Below are 26,361 nucleotides of genomic sequence, written 5' to 3'. Positions count from 1 at the left end.
CATAGCTTTCAGCCTTACTTTTTTAGTAACTCCACAATCTGTGCGCTGCAGGGCGAAACTATTGGGCTTTGATCTCCTTCCCGTAAGCAAAATTGAATAGGATGCTTTGCCCTAACACCCCCGGACCGTGAGGTCAGTTGGGGGAGAGAAGGGGGCAGGGGAAAGAGGCAGTGGGAGAAAGGGGGCGGGGTGGGGAGGAGCTGGAGCGGCAGGGAAGGGGCATGGGATGGGGAAGAGAAGGGGATTGGGGAAGCAGGGGCAGGGGGAAAGAGGCAGGAAGGAAGGGGGTGGGATGAGGAGGAGATGGAGCAGCAGGGAAGGGGTATGGGATGGGGAAAGCGGGGGCAGGGAGGAAGCTGGAGCCCAGCATGCAGCATCCCCTTGGCAGAAGCTGGGGCTCCCCTTTTAAGCAGGCCCATCGAACCCTCACCCTGACAAGCCCCACCTTCCCTGCATACCACCCCGAAGAGACCTCCTTAGACACCCTCCCCGATGAGCCCCAACCACCTGCACCTGGACCCCCCACCCAATTGAACCCCACCTCCCCCAAACACCTTCACATGGATCCCCTGCAGTTTCATTGCCCCTGCACCTGGAACCCCCCAATGAGCTTCTGTGCATCCAGATCTCCCACTGAGCTGCCCGCACACAGATTGCACCACAGAGAACTTTCTTACCCCCACCTTGATCCTCCACACTAAGTCCCTTGGCACGTGGATCCTGCTGCCGGGCTGAGCCTGCTCACTCACACCTGGTGCACCTGGCACAGGGGGGCAGGGCCGCAAAGTGTTTCTGGGGCAGGCCTGGCCCTTGCACTGTGTCAGCCTCACTGCTGAGTCCCTGTCTTGGGGTGGGTGGGGCAGAGGGAGGCTGCAGGGTAATCTTCCACCTTCGTGCAACCAGTGGCCTGTGCTCCCCACTGCCATGTTGGAGCCTCCACATTTATTTATTGACAAATAAAATTTACATAATTTTAAAATATTGTGCACATAATATTTTATTTTTTGGTGCAGAATCCCCTCAGGAATATGGAATGCTGTGCAGCTGTGATGGTGGAACTATGAGGAAGGTGGTGGGCAGTGGGGAGGTCTATGAGGGTGCTGGGTGAGTGGTGTGGTGTGCAGGGTGCTTTGCAGTTGTGGGAGGCCAGCAAAGGAGGTCTCTGGGAGGTGTGGGGGCTGGGCATAGAGATCTGTGATGGAGATCTCTGGGCAAGGGGGTGCTGGGCATAAGGGTGGGACACTGGGCAGGGAAGCGGTGGGGTGCGGGCCTGCCCTCAAGGGAAAGGGGCATGCTGGCAGCACAGGGCTGGGCAGGCCAGTGTGCATCTGGCAGCTGCAGGTTTGTAAACAGTGCCCTCCTGGTGGGCTGCGCAGAGCGGGGCTGCTCCTGCCACACTGTGCATCATTGCCCCCAGCCTGCCCTTGACTGTGGAGACTGACCATCCCGCCCCCCTGCACCTTGCCCCATGGGGCCCACAAATATGTTTGGTACTGGGCCCACAAAAATTTAATCCAGCCCTGCCTCAGAGTGTTACTTTTTCTTCTCACTCAGTAATCAGAGTTGTCCATCATTTTGCAAGATTGTTTTATTACTCCATTGACACAAATACTAAGGGGCTTTATTAAAGTAATAATAAACCTGCAATCATTGCTGCAATTAGTTTTTCCACAAAGGCTAGAATCACACAGGTCTAACAGTGGAAAGAAATTTTTCATGAGCAACTACAGAAACAGCATCTCTAGCAGAGTGACGTTCCTTTTGGCTATAAGTTACAACCTCATACAATGAAAAGTAAAGTGCTCCCATCAGACAGGAACAGGGACTCTCAGGTTTCCACAATGAGATTTGTGGGAAACTCGTGAGTTCCATGGGAGTGTTTCACTCTTTAGTGGAATGACATTGTACCTCAGTTGTGAAGTGAAAAGAAGGAATTGCTTAGCTAACACAATCATTCCCTGTGACATTCCCCTCTGGTGTTATCTGGACTGGTGATCTGCTAGGTCACTCCAATCCTTGACTCTGGGAGCCAGCCTTACCCTGCTCTGCTGTGAGAACCCCCACTTCTGGGCTGTTCAAGTACAGCCTCTGGCATGTAAGCTGCTCCTTGGATTGTGCAACCAAATGACACTAGCCAATCTTTCCAGTCCTAGACACAACCCTAGGAACCTCCGTCTTGCAGGGCCCAGTTATGCCCACTGGACGCCGCAAGCTTATATGAGTTTGTCAATTTAACAAAGAAATTGATATGTACCAGGTTTGCTATCCCAAGGGGAACCTCTGACGCACTTCAAGCCAAACACACTGCTTCAGGTAGAATAAACAAACACATTTATTAATTATAAAGATAGATTTTAAGTGATTATAAGTCAAAACATAACAAGTCAGATTTGGTCAAATGAACTAAAAACAAAAACGCATTCTAAGCTGATCTTAATACTGTCAATGCCTTTACAAACTTAGATGCTTCTCACCACAGGCTGAATGGTTGCTCTTCAGCCAGGCTCTCCCCTTTGATCAGTGCTTCAGTCACTTGGTGTTGTGTCTGTAGATATAGGTGGGAGAGAGAGGAAGAGCATAGAAAAGGTCTCTCCCTTTTCACATGTCCTTTCTTCCCTCTTGGCTTTGCCCCTCCCTCCTTCAGAGTCAGGTGAGCATTACTTCATCGCAGTTCCAAACTGACCAAAGGAATGGGGGTGACTCCCTCCGGAGTCCAACAGATTCTTTTGTTGCTGTCTAGGCCAGCATCCTTTGTTCCTGTGAGGTTGGGCAGAGTTCATCCCATACATGCCCTGATGAGGCATGCCTCTCTGCTCTTGGAGAGTTTTTGCCTGGGTTTATTTTAAGCCATGAGGATACATTTTCAGCCTCATAATATACATGAAATTATAACCTATAACATTACTGTAACATTACTGTAACAACAATGCTCAGGGCATCAGAAACCTTCTGAAGACACCCGGCATGACAAACTTTACATTGGACACCATACAATAATTTTACAAGGAGTAACGTGGGGGTGCTTGTGTTCCCCCCAGGTACAGAGCATTACACTCCCTAAAATAGATTCAATAACATTTCTTCAGAAGAAAGTGCAAAGCTAGGTGGATCTGCAGGAGACTAATGAAAGCCCTTTCTCTGTCTGAATATGGTCAGTCAGCCTTAGCACTAAGGAAGTAAGGAAATATTTTTGCTCCATGTTGGATGCCTGAATTATATGGATATTTACATGAGAGAAAGGTCCAGAAAACTCTCTCATTCACAGGCCACTGTCTTTGAGCTATGTAAATCAAAGGTAATCAAGATGACCAATTTTTGCTTAATATTTTCAAATGCTACATCAAAGGGAAAAAAGATGTCATGAGGCTTGGTGTATCTGCAAGGGGATGCTGGGTAAGGACACTTTTCATTTGTTATTGGAAATGAAGGAAGGTTTGGCAGTTTGTATGGGGTGTGGTTAAGCACTTTATCAGTTAAGAAGAGAATCTGGGCCCCAGTTATTGTAAGTGCCTATCCCAGGGATAATATACTCTCCTTCTGCTTTGCATCTCTCAGCCATCTGCCCTTCATCAGCCTTCAGATTCCCGTAACTATTTACCAATCAACTCTGATTTCTCCGTCCCCTTTGGCATTCCTTTGTGTACGTTTTTCTTGCTGTCCACTTGCATCTAAGCAATCCTTAATGATGCCTCTCTATTAAATTGTTGTACTCTTCTGTAGGCCTTAAGCCAAATGCTCCAAATTTTGATATGTTCAAGACCAGTATTTGGAGCATCTCAAACCTTGAAACAATCCAATCAGGAGATATTAGGACTAAGCCAAAAACAAAGAATCACAACCCCTGAGCTCATTTATAAAGACACAAGACCTATTATTTCATACCTCTTATTTGCCTTTTTATGCAGACATAGAAGACCCAAGCCTGCACTGACATACTTTATTTAATTCAGCAAAGAAAAAGAGGAACTATGTCATACACATGAAGAATATTAAACAGAAAAAGCATAATGTAGCTTTTCTTGTCACCTCCTCTTCAGTCTGCTGGTTTTGAGGAAGCCAATAGCTCAGGCAACATCTCTCCATGTCTTCCTCTTTAGCTATGTGTGCAGAAAACCTCAAAGGAAAATCCTGACCTTCAGGTATAGAAGTTTCTTTTTCTTTTTTTTTTGAAGAATCTATTTCTGTACAGAAGTTTTTATGTGTTCAACATAGCTCTTCTCTCCCTTTTCATATTATCTTTGTTTGGCCGAAGGGGAATGGTTGGTATAAGCAGCTCCTCTCCTTGCCTTCAGTCAGCAGGCTCCCTTGCTGAACACATCTCTACTTATCAGCTCACTTTTACATAATTGAGTTTCTACTGTATACATTCCTATTGATCTCTAATAGAACTGTGTAGGAGTAATGACACTGGGGGAATTATTCACTGAGTTTCATTTAAAGTGTGCCCACATTGGTTAACAGCTTATCTCCTTATAGTGCGCTACACAGTCACAGGCTGTACAGTAGTGCACTGTCTTCTGTTACCTCCTGTCATGGTTTGTTTCTACCTTTCAAACAGCTCCTTTCAATCTCTTTTTTATCAATCATATTTAATCTCAAACTCCCCCTTTGTGTTGTGTCTTCCTTTGCAGTATCCTAAGATATTCAGATCTTGACTGTTTGCTCTATTTACCTTCTCTCTATTTGTCATATTATCTGTAGATGATACTCAAATATTCAGATCTTTCCATACTTCTTGTAAGGCGTACCATCTAGTCTAATCTGACCTTGTCGTTGTCATTCAGCTAAATGTCTCAAAGAGAAATATGTTTATTTTCTGAGGAGCATTCTCAAACATGGCTAAGTCTCTTCGATCTCACTTCTCAATCCATTTGCCTCCATTGTTCACTCCACTTGAATTCTCTCTTCCCAGTATTCCTATTCTGAAAATCTTCCTACGATCACCTCTAAAACAATGCCTCTACAAGACACTATCTTGACTTCACCTTTGATAAAATCCTCATCATGCCTTTCCTCAGCTTAACTGTTGCAACTCCTTCTCTACAGCTTCCATGAGTCCTGGCTGTCCACATTCCAGCAAGAGTGGAATGCTGCATACCGCCATCTCACTCATACAAAGTGACATAACCATAACATCCTCCTCCTCCAGTTAAACATCTACTTAAAAAGTATCAGAGAGGTAGCCGTGTTAGTCTGGTTCTGTAAAAGCAGCAAAGAATCCTGTGGCACCTTATAGACTAACAGACGTTTTGCAGCATGAGCTTTCGTGGGTGAATGCCCACTGCGTCGGATGCAAGAGTGGAAATTTCCAGGGACAGGTTTATATAGGCAAGCAAGAAGCAAGCTAGAGATAACGAGGTTAGTTCAATCAGGGAGGATGAGGCCCTGTTCTAGCAGTTGAGGTGTGAAAACCAAGGGAGGAGAAACTGGTTCTGTAGTTGGCAAGCCATTCACAGTCTTTGTTTAATCCTAAACTGGGATTGCCAACTACAGAACCAGTTTCTCCTCCCTTGGTTTTCACACCTCAACTGCTAGAACAGGGCCTCATCCTCCCTGATTGATCTAACCTCGTTATCTCTAGCTTGCTTCTTGCTTGCTTATATTTACCTGCCCCTGGAAATTTCCACTCTTGCATCCGACGCAGTGGGCATTCACCCACGAAAGCTCATGCTGCAAAACGTCTGTTAGTCTATAAGGTGCCACAGGATTCTTTGCTGCTTTTACTTAAAAAGTGCCCTTTCTGTTCTTAAAACGATCCATAATTCTGCTTAGGCATCTCTCAGGAACTCTCCCCCTGTTCTACTCCCTTAGCAATGATATCCTTTTGGTCCCTTTACAAAACATGGCTACTTTTGGTGTAAGATTCTTTTCCGTTATAGTTTCTACCATCAGGAACAGCTTTCCTATATTTCTTCTTACTAAAATCTGAGCTTTTTTTACTGCTGCTGCACACTGAGCAGATGTTTTCAGAGAACTATCCATGATGACTCCAAGATCTATTTCTTATGTAGTAACAGCTAATTTAGACCCCATCATTTTGTACGTATAGTTTTGTATTATGTTTTCCAACATTCATTACTTTGCATTTATCTACATTGAATTTTATCTGCCATTTTGTTGCTCAGTTTGTGAGATCCCTTTGTAACTCTTTGCCATCTCACTGTTTACCAACTTTTCCCAGATCGTTTATAAAGATGTTTAACAGCACTGGTCTCAATACAGACTTTCGGGGGACACTGCTATTTACCTCTCTGCATTGTGAAAACTGACCATTTATTCCTACCCTTTGTTTCTTATTTTTTAACCAGTTACTGGTCCATGAGAAGGCCTTCCCTCTTATCCTATGACTGCTTAGTTTGCTTAAGAACCTTTAGTGAGGGACCTTGTCAAAGGCTTTCTGAAAGTCCAAGAACAATCTATCTACTGGATCATCCCTGTCCACATGTTTGTTGACCCCACAAAGAATTCTAATGGATTGATGAGCCCTGATTTCCCTTTATAAAAGCCATGTTGACTCTTCCCCAACAAATCATGTTCATCTATGTGTCTGTTCTGTTCTTTACTATAATGTCAACCAATTTGCCAAGTTTACACGCCTGTAATTGCCAAGATCGCCTCTGGATCCTTTTTTAAAAATTGGCTTCATATTAGCTATCCTCAGTCATCTGCTACAGAAGCTGATATAAGCGATATAAGTTACAGAAGCTGGTACAGAAGCTGATATAAGTTACATACTACAGTTAGTAGTTCTGCAATTTCATATTTGAGTTCCTTCAGAGCTCTTGGGTGAACATTGTGGTGTTTCTCTCGAGACAAGTAAAATCATCAGAAAAAAAATTCTTGTCTTGAGCAAACTTTGCAGATCTAGATTCAGTGAAGACTTCATATATCTGAGGGCTCTGTACTGATTTTTCCAAATTAATTATATCAGTTTAAGGTGTGACCCAAAACCTATTAAAGTCAACGGAAAGACTCCCATTGACTTACCTAGGCTTTTGATCTGGTCCTTAGAAACCAAACAACTTCTCATTATATCATTCTTTGTCCATATAATTATTTCTGTTACTGCTTCCTAGGCACAATAGTCGTGACTGGCTCTATAAATGCACATTTTTCATTTGCTATTTGTCAAATATCCAAAATAGCATTTGGCTCAGCATTACTCACAAACCTGACACCATGATATCTGCAAGAAGTGTAATTATCCAAATGTCCCTGGATAGTAATCAGTCTCTGAACAGTACAGGGTTCTATCAAAATTTGTCAAGGTCTCTGAGCTTGTTAAGACAATTAAAGTCTTGGATTAACATTATTATTTTTTATCTTTTGACAACTGTGGGTCCTAGGAGCACAAATTTATATTAATCTGATCTGCAAGTCATGTTGCTGAACTGTTTTATAAAGTTTATCATTCAGTTCCGTTTTAGCAATTTTATTCCTTAATTGGTCTTGACAAGCTTCCACTGAATGTCCTTCCCTTCATTTCTCTCTCCCTCCACCCCAAACAAAAGATTTGAACTAGAATAATCTTTACAGACTTTGGGGGTGGGAGGGAAGGACATAGACAACCTTGGATCAACATTGACCTTATTGGGAGCTCTACAAGCTCACCACAGGTTGCATAAAGCATAAATATATTTCTTGTTCTATTCATAGTGTTTTTGAAAAGGTCATTTTAAGTGCGTTCCACTGGGGGAGCTGAGTAGGCTTTAGGCTGACTGGATTATATCCACTCAGGTCCTCAAAGGTTCTGCACCCCATTGCTTATTGAAAGAACTATGACTATCTTTTTACAAATTTTATTAAAGACACTTAAAAACAAAAATAAAATCAAGAAAACATATCAAATCTAAGCTATCATTAATATTAAACTAAACACAAAACATCACTGCTATCAAATCAAGATTATATCAATGTCAAATCATCAAGTTAGTCTTAGGCCTGGTCTACACTAGGACTTTAATTCGAATTTATCAGCGTTAATTCGAACTAACCGCTCAACCGTCCACACCAGGAAGCCATTTAATTCGAACTAGAGGGCTCTTTAGTTCGAATTTGGTACTCCACCCCGGCAGGTGGAGTAACGCTAAATTCGCACTTGCTAGCTCGAATTAGGCTTGGTGTGGATGCTAATCGAACTTAGCAGCTCCGGGAGCTATCCCACAGTGCACCACTCTGTTGACGCTCTGGACAGCAGTCCGAGCTTGGATTCTCTGGCCAGCCACACAGGAAATGAAATTTGAATTCATTTTCCTGTCTGGGCGGTTTGAATCTGACGTTCTGGTTGCACATCGGGGCGAGCTCCGCAGCACCTGCAATGATGCAGAGCTCTCCAGCAGAGGAGTCCGGGCAATCCCAGAATAGAAAGAGGTCCCCAGCATGGACTGACCGGGAAGTCCAGGATCTGATCGCTGTGTGGGGCGAGGAGTCTGTGCGCGCTCCAACAAGCGGAAGGTCTCTAAAGCCATGAAAGAGAAAGGATACAGCCGGGATGCGATGCAGTGCCGCGTGAAAGTGAAGGACCTAAGACAAGGGTATCAAAAAGTCAGAGCGCAAACGGACGCCCGAGCCCAGCCCCAGACATGCCGCTTCTACGAGGCACTGCATGCCATTCTAGGTGGGTCTGCCACCAGTGCCCCAGCAGTGACGGTGGACTCCGAGGACGGAATAGTGTACCGGGACAGTTCCTCCTCCCTGTTCGCCGATGGGGAAGATGAGGAAGGGTCTTTTGAGGACGGCGCAGGCGACATCGAACCCACTCCCGCTTTCCCTGACAGCCAGGATCTCTTCATCACCTCACAGAGATCCCCTACCAACCGTCCGCCCGTTAACCCGGACTCGGAATCAGGGAAGGATCAGGCGGTAAGTGCTACAAACAGGGAAACATTTATTTTTTAAGAAACAGGGATATATATAAAAATGGAAATACTATATAAAATTTATAACTATGAAACGATACCAACAGCCGGTCTACACATATAGGAATGGAGCAATAGTCCTCTGGGGATAGTTCAAAAAAGCTCTCAGAGAGCAGCTGGAAAAGCCTCAGCAAGAGGTTTCTTGGGAGAGGTGCTTTATTGGGTGCTCCGTTGAAGCACACTCTTCCGCGCCATGCCATCCTCAGGTACAGGGGGACCATCGCCTACGAGCATGGCAGCGTAGGGTCCTGGTCTGTGCAGGGCTTCTGTTAACATCCGCTCTCTCTGTGTGCGCCTGACACGCCTCAGGGTGATGTCGTTGTGGAAGTGCTGCATCTAATTAGTGGAATTAGTGTACTGTTACTATTGTGCATGGTAGACTTTTACTTTGCATAAGAATGACCTCGCTTAACAGAGTTTTACTTTGCATAAGAATGACCTCGCTTAACAGAGTTTTACTTTGCATAAGAATGACCTCGCTTAACAGAGTTTTACTTTGCATAAGAATGACCCTCGCTTAACAGCCACTTGTGGCAGGCCTCAGAGGAAAAGCATACAGGGTCTTTCCGTTCACTGGCGGGAGATGCCGCATAACGCTCATCTTTTCTGCTTTGCACATTGCCTCCAGCAGGAGAGCACAGCTAAGCACTAACTGATAAGCACTCTGTACTGTAAGGCTTACCAGGACTTTGTGCAAGAGGGATGCAGCTATCTTTCCTCGCATGCGCTCTCCAGTGCAATGGCGCGCCAATGAGAGCGTATTCGAAATCTCGGACTAGTTCTGAGATCTCCTGAGACTTGGTTCCCTCTTTGGTCTTGTTCACTGAAACTGACTAGACTGTGTTTACTGTTGGCAAACATGTATGTGTTCAAGGAAATCACCTACTTTTTCACATCACACAGCTTGGCTCCTTCCCGGACTGCCCGCCATCCCCTCGCAGAGGCTGGCTCGGATTAGAAAGACAAGGGACGACATGTTCCAGGAACTGATGGCCAGCTCCAGAGCGGAGGCGGCAGAGCAGAGACAGTCGAGGAGAGCCTGTGTCAGCAGCATCGCACACACCTGGAACGGGAGGATAGGTGGCGGCAGGAAGACCAGCAGGCGACTCAAACGCTGCTTGGTCTAATGAGGAGCAAACGGAGACGCCCGGCGCCTTGTAGATGTTCTTCAAGACCGCAGTCAGGAGGAGAGAGCCCCTGCAGTGCATCTGCAACCGCCTCCAACGCCAAGAAGTCCTGTCCCCCTCACCCAAAGTGACAAGACGGAGGCGGTAGGGGCCGTGAGAACTGTCCCTGCACCGCAGCACACCGATAATGTTAGAGACAACTGTCGCTGTAAATTTGTACAAGCTCTTTCTTTACAGCATCAACCAGTCCCAACTCCAAGTTCAAACCCCCCACTGTGTATTACATTATTAAAAGCGGTTTGGTGTTACTGACTGTTTCCGTCACGTTTCTGGTGTCAGAAGACTTTCTGTTGTTCTGGGGATTGTAATGTCACTGCATAGCCCACAGTGCCATGCTACAGACTTGGCTGCAGGGTCAACTGCAGGGCACACACAGACTGCAGTCACTAGGCACCAGGGACAGTCTGTGTGGTGTATGCTGCCCGGTCTTTCCTTGAGGTGTATGCTTGTGCAGGGTCCTGGTGCCTGACATCCCCGAATGTAAAGGCAGGCTTCCTTCACATGCATTTGGACCGTAGTCACGATCCTCCCGGTGCCCAAAGAGACCTCATCCAGGGGCAGATACTCACCCTTCCCCACCCCTCACCCTTCCAACGCCCAAACCCACAGCCATCATGGTAACCCCTATCCAGGCGGGCCCCTTCCTGCAAACCCACCCATCAGTGCACACCTTAACCAGCACAGAATGCTTCCATGTTTCAACGAAGAAACAGAAATGCAAAGTCAACGAAAGATTTATTATTAATTACTAAAACATGTCCTTAGTTTTAAAACGTCCTTGGGAAGTGGGAAAACTTGGTTTATGATCAGGCTCTCTTAAAATCAAGTGGACAGTCACAGGTTACCCTGCTCTAAGCCTCCTGATGCATATCGCTTCCCGCTGGGATATTCTCTCAGCACGGGTGTCTGGCTGATCATAAACAGCAGCCAGGCGATTTGCCTCAACCTCCCAAGCGGCCAAAAGGTCGCCCTTGCTCTCACAGAGATTGTGGAGCACACAGCAAGCAGCAATAACTACGATATTCTTCTCGCTGATGTCCGGCGAGTCAGTAAGGTCCGCCATCTCCCTTGAGAGCACACTCCACCACCATTCTGCACTTGCTCAGCCGGTAGTTGAAGAGTTCCTTTTCAGTGTCCAAGGCGCCTGTATAGGGCTTCATGAGCCAGGGCATTAGCGGGTAGGCCGGGTCCCCGAGGATCACTGTAGGCATCTGCACATCCCCAACCGTTATTTTGTGGTCCGGGAAGAAAGTGCCTGCCTGGGCGTCTAAACAGACCAGAGTTCCTGAACACCATGAACCTTGCCCGCCCACCCGACGTTGATGTTGGTAAAACGTCCCCTATGGTCCACCACAGCTTGCAGCACCATTGAAAAGTAGCCCTTTCGGTTAATGTACTCGCTGGCCTGGTGGGCTGGTGCCAGGATAGGGATGTGAGTCCCATCTATAGCCCCACCGCAGTTTGGGAATCCCATCGCGAAGCCATCTATGATGACCTGGACATTTCCGACAGTCACTACCTTTGAGAGCAGTTGCTCAACGATTGCGTGGGCTACTTGAATGACAGCAATCCCCACGGTAGATTTGCCCACGCCAAAGTGGTTCGCTACTGACCGGTAGCTGTCTGGCGTGGCAAGTTTCCAGAGGGCTATGGCCACTCGCTTCTGCACAGTCAGGGCTGCTCGCATCCTTGTGTCCTGGCGCCTCAGGGCAGGGGACAGCAAGTCACACAGTTCAAGGAAAGTGTCCTTACGCATCCTGAAGTTTCGCAGCCACTCTGTGTCATCCCAGACCTGCAGCACTATGCGGTCCCACCAGTCTGTGCTTGTTTCCGGGCCCAGAATCGCCGTTCCACACCATGAACTTGACCCATTGCCACCATGATCTCCACTGCCCGGCGTACCCTGCTTTGTGAGAGGTCTGCGCCACTCTCCTCACCGTGCTGCGGAGCCTCCTCGCCCGGTTTCTCAGCATCTGACTGTGGAAGAGGTGGGCGATAACGTGCGAGGAGTTGACAACGGCCATAAGTGCAGCGATGATCGCAGCGGCTCCATGCTCGCAGTGCTGTGGCGTCCGCTGTAACCGACCAGAGAAGGGCGCGAACAGATTTCCGCGGCGCTTTCAAGGAAGAGAGGAGGCGGGATTGACGGTTCAATGACGACATTTTCCCCAGCATGCATTGAAATCCCTAATTCAATGGGCAGCGGAACTGTGGGATAGCTTCCCACAGTGCACCGCTTCCAAAGTCGGCTGGCCCGTGAATGTGGACTCAGAAGTTCGAATTTGTGTATTTAGTATGGATACACAAATTCGACTTATTAAGGTCGAATCCACAAATTCGACTTAAGTAGATTCGAAATAGTCCTGTAGTGTAGACAAGCCCTTAGTATTAAATTAGGGTTTGATTACCAAAATTAGTTATATCACCAAATTAATATAAAAATAATCAATCCTTATATATATTAATAAGGTAACTGGCTGTTTGATTGTAAATCCCAAGGATTATTTTTTATCAAAGTCATTTGAATCTATGATTTAAAGCTGGTCAAGCAGTTTAGTACTACCAGATTATATCTAATGTCGAGCTATAATTTTACAGACAATTATAAAGTTTTCATCTCAGAGTTCAGTTCTTATGTGTTGACTAACCCTTCCCTCCTCCCATTCCTGAGATGTTATAATACTTTAACAGAACACTCTTGATAAACAGAAGTTTGACAAGTCGTGTTCACCGGAAATTACAGTCAGACAATCTCAAAACTATTTCTAAACTTTTAAACAAAATCACACTGCAGTCTAATGAGCAATTTTATGGGATAATATCTAGGAATGTTTTAATCTGGGGCATTTTCTTTCTCTTACCTTCTCCATGTGGACTTTTTGGGTGCTCATACATACAGACACTCATATTCTAAAAATAAGAAAGCTATAAAAAGGCTAGGACATCTCCAAGCAAAAAAAAAAATGAAAATGAAAAGTAAGATACTTAATATAACAGGGAGTTTGTGAAATCTTCAGATTGCACAGACTTCTGGACTTTTATAGCGTAGGAGTTGGAAGGGTAATCAAAGAGACAGACAGTGATATTCTGCTGGCATGTCATGATGTTTCTTGCTCATGGACCTTCTTCAGGAGGAGGGAGAGATTGGTCAAAGGCTGGTGTAGCCTGTATGTTGATGTTGTGACCTCTTCTTTCCAAGAGGGCTGGTCTTGGAGAGTCTAGAATATTATTTTTCCCTGAGGTGGCTTCATGACCCAAAAAGATGAGGCTTCTCTGCTTTAATCTTGATTCTCACAGTTTGCAGCTTTGCTTACTTGGCCTTGGAGGGGAGCACTGCAAGGTTTTCAGATAAATCAGCTGCAAGGCCTACCTTGGTCCAATCTGATTCAAATAATTAGGTCATTGCTAGTAAGCATCAACTTGGAAAAGTCTAATTTAAATAAGCAATTAAAAATATTCTGTTTTTCATAGCACAGAGACTAAATATGCACACACACCCCCGCAACCGCAAAATAATATAAATTCAGTTACATAAGACTACTTTTGAGAAAGTTGGCATGGCCTTCTGTTTGAAAAGGACTTAAGATGACATTGTATCACCAATTTACAGAAAATTCAACATAAAACTCCTATTAAAATGGCTATTTGGCATGGGGAGGGGGAAGAACCCTAGCAAAAGCCAGTCACTCAACATTCATCCATCAGCAAAATTAAAAATAAGCTTTAAATTAGTTTATGATCAGTTGACATTCTTCTTTCAAAGAAGAAAATTTACAGTAATCTTTCTTTTTTGGAACTGGACTATAAATCGCCCACTTGTCTTCTGGAATCCTCGTCTTGATAGAGGAAAAGTATCCTAAAACCTTTCAAGATGAAACCCATTTAAAATATAAAACTTGAAAATTTCATATTTAAAAGTCTGTATTTCCCATATAGGCTATTCCTTTCATAACGAATACCCACTAACACCTGATAATTGTTTCCCCAATATGCAAGCAACAGCTTGGTGGCTCTGAATGTTATTTTTAAGTATTACCAAAAAAAAAAAAAAAGAAAAAAAAGAAGTTTGTGCTAAAATAAACATTACATTTTATTTTAAGGTACCTTATGCCTAACATATATGAAGAGGAATCTGCTGTGTGTTCTTCACACACTGTATGCAAATTCCTTGCATTTGCAGACTACTGTATTACATTGCTTTGCAGTTAGCTTTGAATACAACTTAGTGTTTTACTTCTAGGATGGACAAGGAAAAAATGGCAACATCAGCTACCCCAGGGATAGTGCAAGGAGGCATACCAGTGTCCACATATTTGTTCCAATCCATATTTAGTTGTATTAATTCTCAAATGACAGCCAAATACAATGGGTCAAATTCGGCTCTCAGTTGTCTGAGTGCTTTGTAACTTCAATAAAAATCAGTGGAGTTACTCTAGATATAGAATTTGTCTAAAATTTGAAGCCACCCTTGATCTATAGTGGCAATATGGTTATAGAAGCAGCTTTGAAAATGACAACTGATTCATGTCTTTTAGAATAGCAGCCATAATTGAATTTAAAACTTATTGAGTATTAAGGTAATTTATAATTATATTAGTATTTGCCCTAAATGGTGATAAACCCTGTAGGTTGTGTCCAAGAAAATTCTTGCTAAAATTTATAATTCAGAGAATTACAACATACTCGTGAAATTACATACTGGTGCTCAAGTCAAGTCAGTGGGTTTTATGGGGTGTAATCAGAGCCATATTTGTGTCAAGATTACAGGGCCAGCTGCCTAACCTCTGTCTCCTTTCTTGTCTCTAAGTGCACTCCTTCAGGTCTCAGGCTTTGTATGTTCATCTCTCCTGGAATGGAATCATGCATTTCTCCCACTCTAAAGGCTGGGCCCTAGACTACAGTAAGTACTCTGTATCAACCATGCTGACCCAGCAGGTCTGACTAGGTTCAGCACCTGCAGCTCTTTCCTTTGGGAGTCTGTGAGCAGTAGTGAATAGAGTAACCAGACACTTTAATTACTTTGCTTATTAATTTCAGCAGTAGGAAGAAAGCACTTAGAGAAAGAGGATTTTAAAAACAACAGTCTATAAGCATGTCTATCTTATTTAAAGCTTATCATCTCCTGATGATAGTATAAGCAAGCTTAGTTTCTTCAGACATGCCACAGGGTGCCTGTGTCAGTCTGACTTTAATTAGCCCCCAACAAACTGACTCCCCCATAAAAAGAGTATCTTTTAATCCATCCTGAGGTCCTTTGTTCCTGTTAGTTCCCAGGCTTCAGCTCTGCTTCTTAAACCCAGATCAGTAGGTTCAGCAAGAGATTGAAGTGGATTCCTCAGAGTCATTGGCACTCCCATTGTCCCATAACAACCCTCAAGTGTACATGCGGAGTGCCCTATCTTAAGACATTGTTTAGCTTCCTGCTTGTTTTTCTTACAATCTGCTATTAAATTAAACCAATATAGTCAGGCAGTGAACATCCCAATAACCAGGTCTACATACATCAGTCATAATTTAATACAGACCAACTTCATATCCACCACAGCTTGATATCTGAGGATCACAGTGTATCCTTTTTGAAAGAGATTATTAATATGTGATTTTTTAATACCCAATACAAGTTATTTAGAGGCCTCTCTTGTGCTTAAAGCTAAGATCACTGAAATAAGACAACACTGCAAGAGATATAAAGATGTTATGTGACTACATAAGAGTTCTTTTTGGCCATATGTCTATAAGCGTATAAGAATGGATTGGCTGATGAGCTCTTCAGTAATTATAAGAAAAACTGTTCTTTAAAAATGGTACTTTGGAACTGCATGTGATTGGCTCCATTGAGGTTTTATATCTTCCTCTGAAGCATTAAGAATTAGATACTACTGGAGAGAGACTGGAAGGCCCTTTGGTATGTTCTGGAACAGAAATTCTTATTTGATCCCTTTTGGACCATATTTTCAAAAAGGACCTACAAAAGTACATCTGTAACATTTGCAAGTACATATGATTATATGTACAAAAGCCTGCTTTGCATATGCAACTACAGAGATTTTCTTGTGAAAATGGGTACTTTTCCAAATATTGTGGGAACATTTTTAAGAAGTTGCTTTGAAAATTTAGCCATATGTGTGCCTTCACCCCAGTTAAATTTGCTTAGTTAGTTAACAAAAATAAGTCTTTGCTATTGCCACAGCTGCTGAGTCAGAATAGCTGCCAAAGAATGAGCTGGATCTATTCTATTCTGCCTCAGGAATTAAATGCATAACAGAACTGCCAGCCTGCTGATTTCTGACTCCATAGTCTCAATCACTGATGATGAATAGTGAGTAACACACGAAGGAGAAAGAATACTGCTTTGTTTTCAGACATTTGGTTGCAGTACTTGCATAAACAGCCTTGTGTAAACTGAGAAATTGGATATCAAAGTCATGGAGAGACATTAATTATGGCTGCCAAGATGTCACTGTTACAAAGTTGTTTTCTGACCATGATCTTATTCAGTTAATATGCTAATTCTAAAACACAGAAGCTGCAGTCACACTCAGTAAAGAGGGCATGTGTTTCAACACTGTGACTTAAGTTGAAGCTGAGCCTCCTTTTTCAAAGTGTAGTCTACAGAAGGTAGATGACAATTTAAGAATTCTGAGGCCTAGGCAATTTCCCCCCAAAACAAGAATTCCTTGCATCCCCCTTATAACACTGAGAAGCTCTCAGTTCCTTTGTCTTCTCCGCCATTTAGGCCTTGTGTTGCAGCCATCAGACTAGAATTTACCATCTAATCATTAAAATTATGTCTACATAGCAGCTAGGAGGTGTAATTCCTAACTCAGGTAGACTTACACCAGCTAGCTCTGCTCAAGATAGTTTGCTAAAATTAGCAGTGTTGTCATGGCTACACAGGCAGCAGCTCTGGCTGGCCACCCAACTACAACCCAACTAGACCCCACCTGTACCACTTCTCATACTGCAACCACTCTCTTATTTGTAGCTGCTAGCATGTGCTTGTGCACATGCATCCAAGCTAGGAATTACACATTCCAGCTGCTGAGGAGATATACCCTAAAGGGTTTATTCTGGCACTGATACAAATGTATAACTGCCATTAGAACTAGTAGAAGTTAAACACTTGTAAAGACAGCACAACAGACCACTAGAAACAGCAAGTCACAGAATCAGGTTTCACATCAAAACATTATAGTTATGCAATGACTTTTAATGGGAGATTAATATAGGAAAACTTTACAAATGGCAGCCTAAAGACATCCTGTGGTAAATACTTAGTGTGCCAACAAACGTTTGATATTTGTGTCTTGTACAGCACTGAATTCCTTAAAATCCTGGCTCCCAATCCCCATCCCCCTCCCCCAAACAACCCACATTTGAATTAATTGTAGGACTAAACATGCTCATATAAAGCTTGTGGGTTGTTAGTTGTGACAAATGTGGAAATATTTGTATTTTTTATAGAAGCAAATTTACTTGCTTGGTAGTATAACAGAGTCAACCCCCCTTGTGACCAGGAGTCAGAGGTGAAAGTAAGCCGGTACGGTACGGTGTACCAGCAAGAGCCAGTATGCCGTGCTGGACCAGACCAGCTTCCCCAGGCTGGCGATTTGAAGGGCCTGGGGCTCACTGCAGTGGCCAGAGCCCTGGGCCCTTTAAATCACTGCCCAAGCCCAGCTGCCGGAGCCCTTGGGTAGCAGCAGCAGGGCTCCGGCAGTGATTTAAAGGGCCCTTTAAATCACCCCTGAGCAGCTCTGCAGCTGGTAGCTCCCGGGGTGATTTAAAGGGCCTGGGTATTTAAAGGTTCTGCCTCTTCCGGTTGAGGCCACACCCCCTGCTCAGAAGTCCGGCGTACCCGTAAGCCCTCTAAGTTACTTTCACCCCTGCGAGTGGTGTAGCAGCTCTGACTGGGCTAGCACCCCTTGCTAACACTTGCTCCAGCAGTTCCTCTTCTAGTGACTTGGCCCTCCAGCTGGGTCACCATCTTAAAGTCCACGCCTTCCAGGGTCACAATTGTCCCAACTGAAAGTCCCCAGTGTCCTTAACACAAACAAAAATATTTCCTCTTCTCTGAGACTCTTCCTCAGCCTGTAGCCCACTTGCTGGGCTCAAAACCCTTAAAGTGGAGTCAGCAGAGGAACCGAGCCCAACCATCCACTCTGGATCCAGGGCCCCTAACTGAAAAGCTGGGACTGCTCTATCTGTGTTGTAGTTTTCCCTGTGTCACTTGCTACCCAGCCTCTTAAGTTCTCCTCTAGGTCTATCTCTTTCCCACTTAATGGGGTCTCTCCGAGGCTGCTCGGCCTGGACAATGAGCTAGCTTGTTTGGCCTTGTCTTGCCTCCTTCTCTCTCTCTCTCTCTCTCTCTCTCTCTCTCTCTCTCACACACACACACACACACACACCTTTCCCCAGCTGGTCTTTTATTACCACTTAAGCCTATCGTTCATTTCCATTACTGCAGCCACCTTTTGTTCTTTATGGGGTATTTGCTTGAGGCTTGGTTTACATTACCAACTTATGTCTGTATAACTATGTCGCACAAGGGTTTGGGAAATCCACACCCTTGAGAGAAGCAGTTATACTGACTCAACTCCTGGTGCAGACAGCGCTATGTTCATGGGAGGGCTTTTCCTTTTGACACAGCTACCAACTCTCAGGGAGGTGGAGTACCTACATTAACAGGAGAAGCTCTCCTGTCAGCATAGGTAGCATCTTCACTAAGCACTATTGTGCCACTTCAGCTCTGTAAGTGTAGACAAGCCCTTATTCTCCTGAAGTGGGGCTGATTCTGTAATCAGCCACCCTGTTACAGGAAGGATTTCCAGAATCCTTCCAGAACTATTTACAGATGATGTTTTGACATCATGGAATAGCTGACATTCAGTGCAAAAAAATGTACAGTAGTGATATTATGAAGGCACTGGTGGCTGTTAGCATAACTATTGTGACTAAGGGCATGGCTACACTTGCAGATGTAGAGCGCTGTGAGTTAAACCAGCCCTTGGAGAGCACAATAGGGAAAGTCCTGCAGTGTGTCCACACTGTCAGATTCAAGTGCGCTGGTGTGGTCACATTAGCAGCTCTTGCAATGCCACAGAGAGAAGTGCATTGTGGTAGTTATCCCAACACGCAAGTGGCTGCAACGTCCTTTTCAAATGGGGGGGGGGGGTGGAGTGTGACAGGAATGTGTATGTGAGTGGAGAGAAAGTGGGTTTTTGTGGGGCTGAAAGCATGTTAGCATGCCGTCTTGTAAGTTCAGACAGCAGCAGACCCCTCTCCCCTCCGCCTCTCTCTCTCACACACTCACAGCAAGCAACATTCCACATTAATGGCTTGCTTTGTCCGGAGCAGATAAGCATGCTGGCTGTCAGAAACTGAGCTTTGAAAGGACATATCCGCATTCCTACAGCCAAGTTCAAAACAATGACAAGAGTGGCCACTTGATTTAAGGGGATTATGGGATGTTTCCGGAGGCCAATCAAAGCTCAGTAATGCAACACCTCGTTCAGGGGCTTTTCAGCCTGAGGTACAGCAAGCGTTATGCTTCTTGTAGAGGTGGATTACCAGGAGCGCTCCAGCTGCAGAGTCCAGGCGCTCTAAGTGCCTTGACAGTATGGACGGGTCATGAGTTAGGGTGCCTGGGGCTACTTTAATGCGCTCTAACTTGCAAGTGTAGCCAAGCCCTTAGTTGGGTAATGCTTACAGGAGAGGAATCTGTTTCCCACCACAAAATGATACTTTTTAAAATTTAGCATGCAGCAATCTAAATTGCATATATTGAACATAGGTCTCCGGCTAAGAAGGCCAATTAACTGCCCAGGGTACCTTCCAACTCTGAATTTCAAGGACAGAGGAAAGAGCAATCCAGTGTCTGTTGCTGCTGTGCTCAGCGCCTGAAGGAAGCAGATTTATAGTTATCTGTAGGAAAGTGATTTATTATAGAAATATTCTGTTATCCATAAAACTTTTCTCCCGTGGGCATTAAAAAAATTTACTGACCTGATATTGAATGAAGCCTGGGTTAGACAGATATAATACAGATCCTGCTGGCTTAAGGTAGCAAAATTGCTCTTTTTCTGGTTCTACTACCAGCAAGTCTCTTCCCCATAATGTAATTAGCTATATAATTATAAAACAACTAATTACATTAACAGTCCATTTGAGAAAGCAGGCTGGAGGGGTTCTGTATGGCTAATATATAACCATTTGCCTGATGTGCAGCATGCAGCACTTTGTTATACCTAAAGCTTTTCATTCAACCACTACTTAAGTTTTAAATACTAGAGGCCGGTCGCTGGCTGCCTGTTTAATAAAAGCACAACTGGAGGGTTCACACTGTGCACAGCTTAAGCAACATTTAGATGGTGATGTTTCAATGCCAGCAACATTTTAGATTTTAAGTTTTTAGCTCCAAACCACCCTTGCAGGCTCTATCCCTGCAGAGATCTCACAGTGAAATATTCAGGACAAATTGCTGGATAGTGCCTTGTTATGAATGTTTGTGCAGGCCTGGGGAGACAACTGAAGGTGCTTTCTCCCTTCCCTCAACTTGCTCTTTTGTGCAAGGTTCAGCCACACTCAAGTGTTGTACACCAGGGCCAGAGGACTCCAGTGGCAAGAATAACTGTAGAAACCTTATAAAGAGCAAAAGAGAGGTTATGACATTGTTCTCATGCATGCATGAACATATACAAGCAAAGCTGGATTGGCACAGGGGAAGTACACACTACTCCCTGTTAAAGGGTATAGAATCAGCTGCTGCTGCTTGTGCCTCCCCCAGCACAACAGGGAGCATCTCTGGGAACTGCTATTAGTGCACAGCTCATCCTTCTCTATCCCTCCCACCTGCCAATGTGGGTTTGAAACCACAATCTAGCCCAAAATTATGTGCGAGAGTTTGTGCACCATCAAATGAAAAGATCCCACAATGCTTAAAGTGCAACAGAATAAGGATTGAACAAGACCAGCTGCAAGTTCAGATCTACTGTGTTTTTAGACATCCACCATCTGACATGCTGTTTAAATTGCATCTGTACTAATCAAAAGGGGGTTAATTAGACCTTTTTAAAAAAAGATGAGATAAAATGAAAGTGACAAATAACTGGGCCACCCCAAAGGGCAACTTGTGCCACTGCACAGGGGACCAGAGATCAGGGATGAGCTTGGTTGTTTGTTCCCAGGACTGAAGTGCAATGGAGGCAGCTCCTAGAGGGAGAGTGAGCTCTTTGAGATATACTTCAGATAAAATTATGGATTAGGACTGACACAGGAGTGTCATTAAAGCTGCAGAGAGAAACACATCCAGTCCTATTTGTCTGCTTAGTATGTCGCCACAACACAGAGCCTTTGTTGGGAGAGAAAGGAGACTAGAGCTGAAGGGTGGACATGTTCCCTTAAAGGAAAATGGCTATATTAAACCAGGATTGCCTCCAATCAGCCTTTGCCATGATAAGGTCATTCATTAGAGGACTCATATGATTTCTTATGCTAAATTCTTTCTCTTTCTTCACCCTGATCTTGAAAACCCAAATCACCACATTCTGATCAAAAGTAGCACCATAACAGTGGAAATGTATTTGTCAGTCAAATATTGCTCATAAGTAGAAGAGAGGAAGGGGGTCTAGGTAGACATTTGGGGATTTTCTTATGCAGTTATCTATACATATCACTATTAAGGTACATCTACACTAGCAACTGTACACGTCTATATGCGTGGTTTTGCCATAACCCACCTATTGTCTACATTTAAACCCCAGGAGCACATGTCTGAAAGCAAGTAGAAGGCAAGTAAGATAGTATGCCTGAGGGGTGTGGTTAAGTACATGCCTCAGACTGTGGCATGGCCCCATGCCTGTGCCAGTTTTCAGTGTGGATAGGGAGCACTATGGTGAGTACTAGGTCTCAAGTTTCAATTGTTCTCTACCTCTATTCCCACAATTGTCTACCACTCCTGTAAGCGTATTTCAGCAAATTTCTGGTGTAGCAGCTGGGTCTTAAGGTTCAATTACAGTGAAAATCTGTTTGGACTACCATTATAGCTGATCAAACTGCTCCATTCAACAATATGTAGAGGGGTGACCATAAGTAGAACCATTTCTCTGGCACAGACTGCCGGATCTCCTCCATGAGCCTGGAAAATCACTTGTCTTTTCCATTCTGGTATCTTGAAAAATACTATGTTCTCCAAATGTTGGTTAGCCCTTAAAGAAAAAATTGTACACTGGACATAAATATGGCCCCTGGAAGGGACAGCTCCTTCCCCCCACCCTCCACCCACTCACTTGAGACAAGGATAATCTAGCAGTTACTTTCCTGGAATACTGAAAAGTATCAAAATTGTGGCCTTCTACAGCAAAGTAATGTTATGTGAAGGGGATTTTTCAGCTTGTTCCAAAGGCCAAAAGTATAATGCTACCCTTCTGTTTGAATTGACAGGATCTTCAGCTCCCGAAAGTGAAACCATGCCAGGAGGGCAGGAGCAGCACCCCACAGACAGCGGAGGCAGACAGAGAAGGACCCTGGAAGGAAGAGCAGCTCACAAAGATGGACAGGAGAAACCAGGAGCAGTTTGAATTCCTCAGGATGCGGGAGGAGTGGGATATTCAGCAAGAAGAGACACTGATGAACTGGTTCATGGAGTAGAAGGCACATATAGGGAATGGGAGCATTCCTTAATGGAGAGGCTCATTGAACTGGTAGTCGAACAAGTTTGGGTTCTGCTGAGGCCACAGAACCAGAAACTGCCACTTCTTCCTCCTCCAGCTGTTGCCCAGGGTGCTTGAATCCTGATTCAAGAACCCCGCCAAGTGACCTGGAAGAGAACATGGAGACTGCAGGATTCCCAGGACCTCATCCTCCATCAGCACCTGAAACCCCTCACAGGGGAATCCACATGAGAGTCCAGGAGGTGAACAATGAGCCGGTGTGAGTCTCTGAATCCCACCAAGTGCCTGCCCCCAAATCCCTCTCAGGAGATATCCCAGGTTTTTCCTGAGTCACTTTTCCCTGTTGTATCCCCTTTTCTCAGGAGGAGGGCAAGTAGATGGGTGCAGAGACATTAACATTTGGGCAGTGTTCCTACTTGCATTCCCTTTATTTTTCAAAGATTTGTTGCTGACCTTTCTTGTTAAAAAAATATTTCAATTAAACATTCCATCTAATACTTTTGATAAATGTTATCTTTTCCTTGACTTGTGTGTGGCCCCTCCTTCTTAAGTAAGGTGAACTGAAGATATTTTGAGGCTCAGAAGTGGGCACATAAGGTCATTAAGAGAGACTGAGTGCTCCTGATAACAGAGCAAGTGTGACTAGTCAAGATAAAATCACTGAATACAGAGCAAATGTGACTAGTCAAGATAAAATCACTGAGTACAGAGCAAGTGTGACTAGTCAAGATAAAATCACTGAATACTGTGCAACTCGGTCTCCACTGTCCACTTGACAAGCCCAACCCCAAGTGATAAACCAAGGAAGATATATTGTGGTGATTGTCTTGAATGTGTGCAATGTCACTGTGTCACAGAAAGGCTAACAACCTTTTGCTACAGGGGAACAAACCCCTCACAAAATGTGTAGCTCCACAAGTATGTACCAATGATTCCTCGCATGCATTCCAGCAGCTGTACAGGATATGAAGGTGTCCAGCCACATTGGCGGATGTAATTTTCTATCTCCTTGCTGTGCCAAGATATGTGCATGTATGGCATCCCTGATTTCCCTCGCCTACTGAGAACTAAGACCAGTTTGCACCTGGATGGGATCTGGCTGCCTGTTCAGAGTTTACCAACCGGACTTGTCTTGAGCCTACCTGGGACAGAAATACTCTCCGCTTATCCTCACAAACATTATGCAACAGCAGGTGATGCCAGATTGGCATCCAGATGAGTGCATAGGCAGAGCCTATGAGGTTTCAGCATACCATGACAATTCTACAGCTCCTGAGCTTGTAGCTGAATTCCCTTTTTCCAGGGTTATTGCTGTCAGGGTATAGTTTCATGAGCCAAGGCAGGAGTGGATATTTGGGGTCCCCAAAATAACAGTTGGCACAGGCTCACTATACAGAACAATATTGTTTCTGGGGAATAATGCAGCCTGGCATTTTGAATCTTTCCAGAGTTTCCTGCACTTGTATTCATGAATCTGCCTCTGTGGTCCACTAAGCCTTGTAGAATGAGTGTATACTAACCTTTTGATTCACACACTCACTTGCCCCATGTGATAGGCAAAGTACTGGGATATGGGTGTGATGAGTTGGATCACAGAAACCCCTTGGGAACTGCCATCTGATGTGCCAAGACAACTTCTGCCCCGCTTTCTCTGCCAACTTGGGACTCCAGCACCTTGTCTTGTTGAGCCAGACCCACGCCAGTCTGCTCCAACACAGACCCAGAGTCTGAACCACGTGCCCCAAAGCTGCAGACTTAACCTGAAAGCAGCTTACAGAAGTGTTCCTGACTTTAACACTCAGATGCCCAACTCCCAATGTGGTTCAAACCCCAAATAAATCCGTTTTACTCTGTATAAAGCTTATACTGGGTGTAACGGGGAGATGATTCACACTGTGGCACCTCCTGATGGTCGGCCAGGGAATTAGCTCTTTCCACTCAGGAGCGCCTTCTGCAGGCCGGTGTCCCACTTGCCGCTGGCCCGGTGTCCCTCCCGGTGCCTTACCCTTACCTGCAGTAGCCCACAGTCTCGCTGGGTGTCCCCTCCCGGGAACCCCATCCCCTATCCCCACCTTGCCTCAGTCTTGGGCTACTGCCAGTCACCATCTATCCCCCACTCACTGGGGCAGACTGCAGTATAATTGCCACTCATCATTGGCAAGGAGGGTTTGGACCTGCTACCTCTGCCTACCCTTGGGCTGCCCCGTTGCAACCCCAGTACCCTTCTTGGCCTTTAATAAGGCCTGCAGCTTGGGGGGTTTTCTGGGCCGGAGCTCCCCAGCTCCTCTGGCCTTTCCCCAGCCTGGCTCCACTTTAGGTACCCTGCTAAGCTCTCAGCATCCAGGCCCATCCCTCTCAGCATCTAGAAATTATTGGACAGGGCATGTTTAAATAGACGTGATTAGATTTTTTTTTTTTAATTTTGGTTTGTGGATCTTCTCTGTGCTAACCCCAGATACTTTTGTTTGCTTGTAACTTTTAAGCTGAACCCTGAAGAAATCTGTTTTGGGTGCTTAATTTTTGTAATTGTTTCTTTTAAGATCTAGCAAAAAGCCTGAGTTCCAAATGTATTTTTTTCCTTTTTATTTTTAATAAAATTTACCTTTTTTAAGAACAGGATTGGATTTTTGATGTCCTAAGAGGTTTGTGCATGTTGGTTGATTAGCTGATAGCCACAGCTCATTTCCTTTGTTTTCTTTCTCAGCTCTTCACAGGGCAGGCGGGTGATGGTGAAAGGGCTTGAGGGTACCCCACATGGAGGAATTCCCAAGTGCTCCTTCCCGGATTCAAAGGTGGGTTTTTTTGCATTTGGGTGTTCACAGTGTTTACCAAGCCAAGGTCAGAGAGAAGCTGTAACCTTGGGAGTGTAATACAAGCCTGGAGTGGCAAGTATCAATTTTTAGAATCCTTGCAGGCCCCCACCTTCTGCACTCAAAGTACCAGAGTGGGGATTCAGCCTTGACATGAAAAAAAAAATAAACCTAATCATCATGTCTATTTAAACATGCCCTGTCCAATAATTTCTTCTAGGTATGGAAGATGAATTTTTATACCTGGTTCAAGCCTTACACAGCATTCCTGCTGCCCTCTGTTCCCCTCTTTCCTGGAGAGACACAACACACAAACAAAGGGAAGTTTTTCCCCCACATTTTAAAAAGTTTTAACCCTCCCATTGGCTCTTTTGGTCAGGTACCCACTCCTTTTCCTTTTCCTGGGGAACTCTGTTAACCCTTTACAGGTAAAGCAAGTAGAGAACAGTCACCAAGGGGGACTTTATAGGTAACTAGCTGGCTGGGTGTCCACAAAAGGAAGCTACTCTCCCCTTCATTTATCACAGGTACCATCAATGACTCCTGCACAGTTTTGAAACTAGCAACTGTACACGTCTATATGCGTGGTTTTGCCATAACCCACCTATTGTCTACATTTAAACCCCAGGAGCACATGTCTGAAAGCAAGTAGAAGGCAAGTAAGATAGTATGCCTGAGGGGTGTGGTTAAGTACATGCCTCAGACTGTGGCATGGCCCCATGCCTGTGCCAGTTTTCAGTGTGGATAGGGAGCACTATGGTGAGTACTAGGTCTCAAG

General features: G+C 44.6%; 1 protein-coding gene and 1 long non-coding RNA gene across 2 annotated transcripts in view; one reads left to right on the top strand and one right to left on the bottom strand.

Moving 5' to 3' along the window:
* RTTN (rotatin) overlaps nt 1–154 on the bottom strand; it is a 163,620-nt gene extending 163,466 nt beyond the window's left edge. Inside the window, exon 1 of the mRNA XM_039524718.1 lies at nt 19–154. The gene's annotated coding sequence lies outside the window, so the exon portion shown is untranslated. The remainder of the gene's footprint in view (nt 1–18) is intronic.
* Nucleotides 4–22,897, top strand: LOC120397951. The gene is made up of 4 exons (XR_005594100.1): nt 4–132; nt 1,014–1,104; nt 14,913–15,005; nt 22,544–22,897. It is a non-coding gene; the product is annotated as an uncharacterized LOC120397951 (long non-coding RNA).
* Nucleotides 22,898–26,361: the final 3,464 nt, after the last annotated feature.

This window comes from Mauremys reevesii, linkage group 2 (assembly GCF_016161935.1).
Source record: "Mauremys reevesii isolate NIE-2019 linkage group 2, ASM1616193v1, whole genome shotgun sequence".
Classification (NCBI taxonomy): domain Eukaryota; kingdom Metazoa; phylum Chordata; order Testudines; family Geoemydidae; genus Mauremys; species Mauremys reevesii.
The sequence above is the reverse complement of the archived record's forward strand: the minus strand, read 5'-3'. Positions and strand labels throughout refer to the sequence as shown.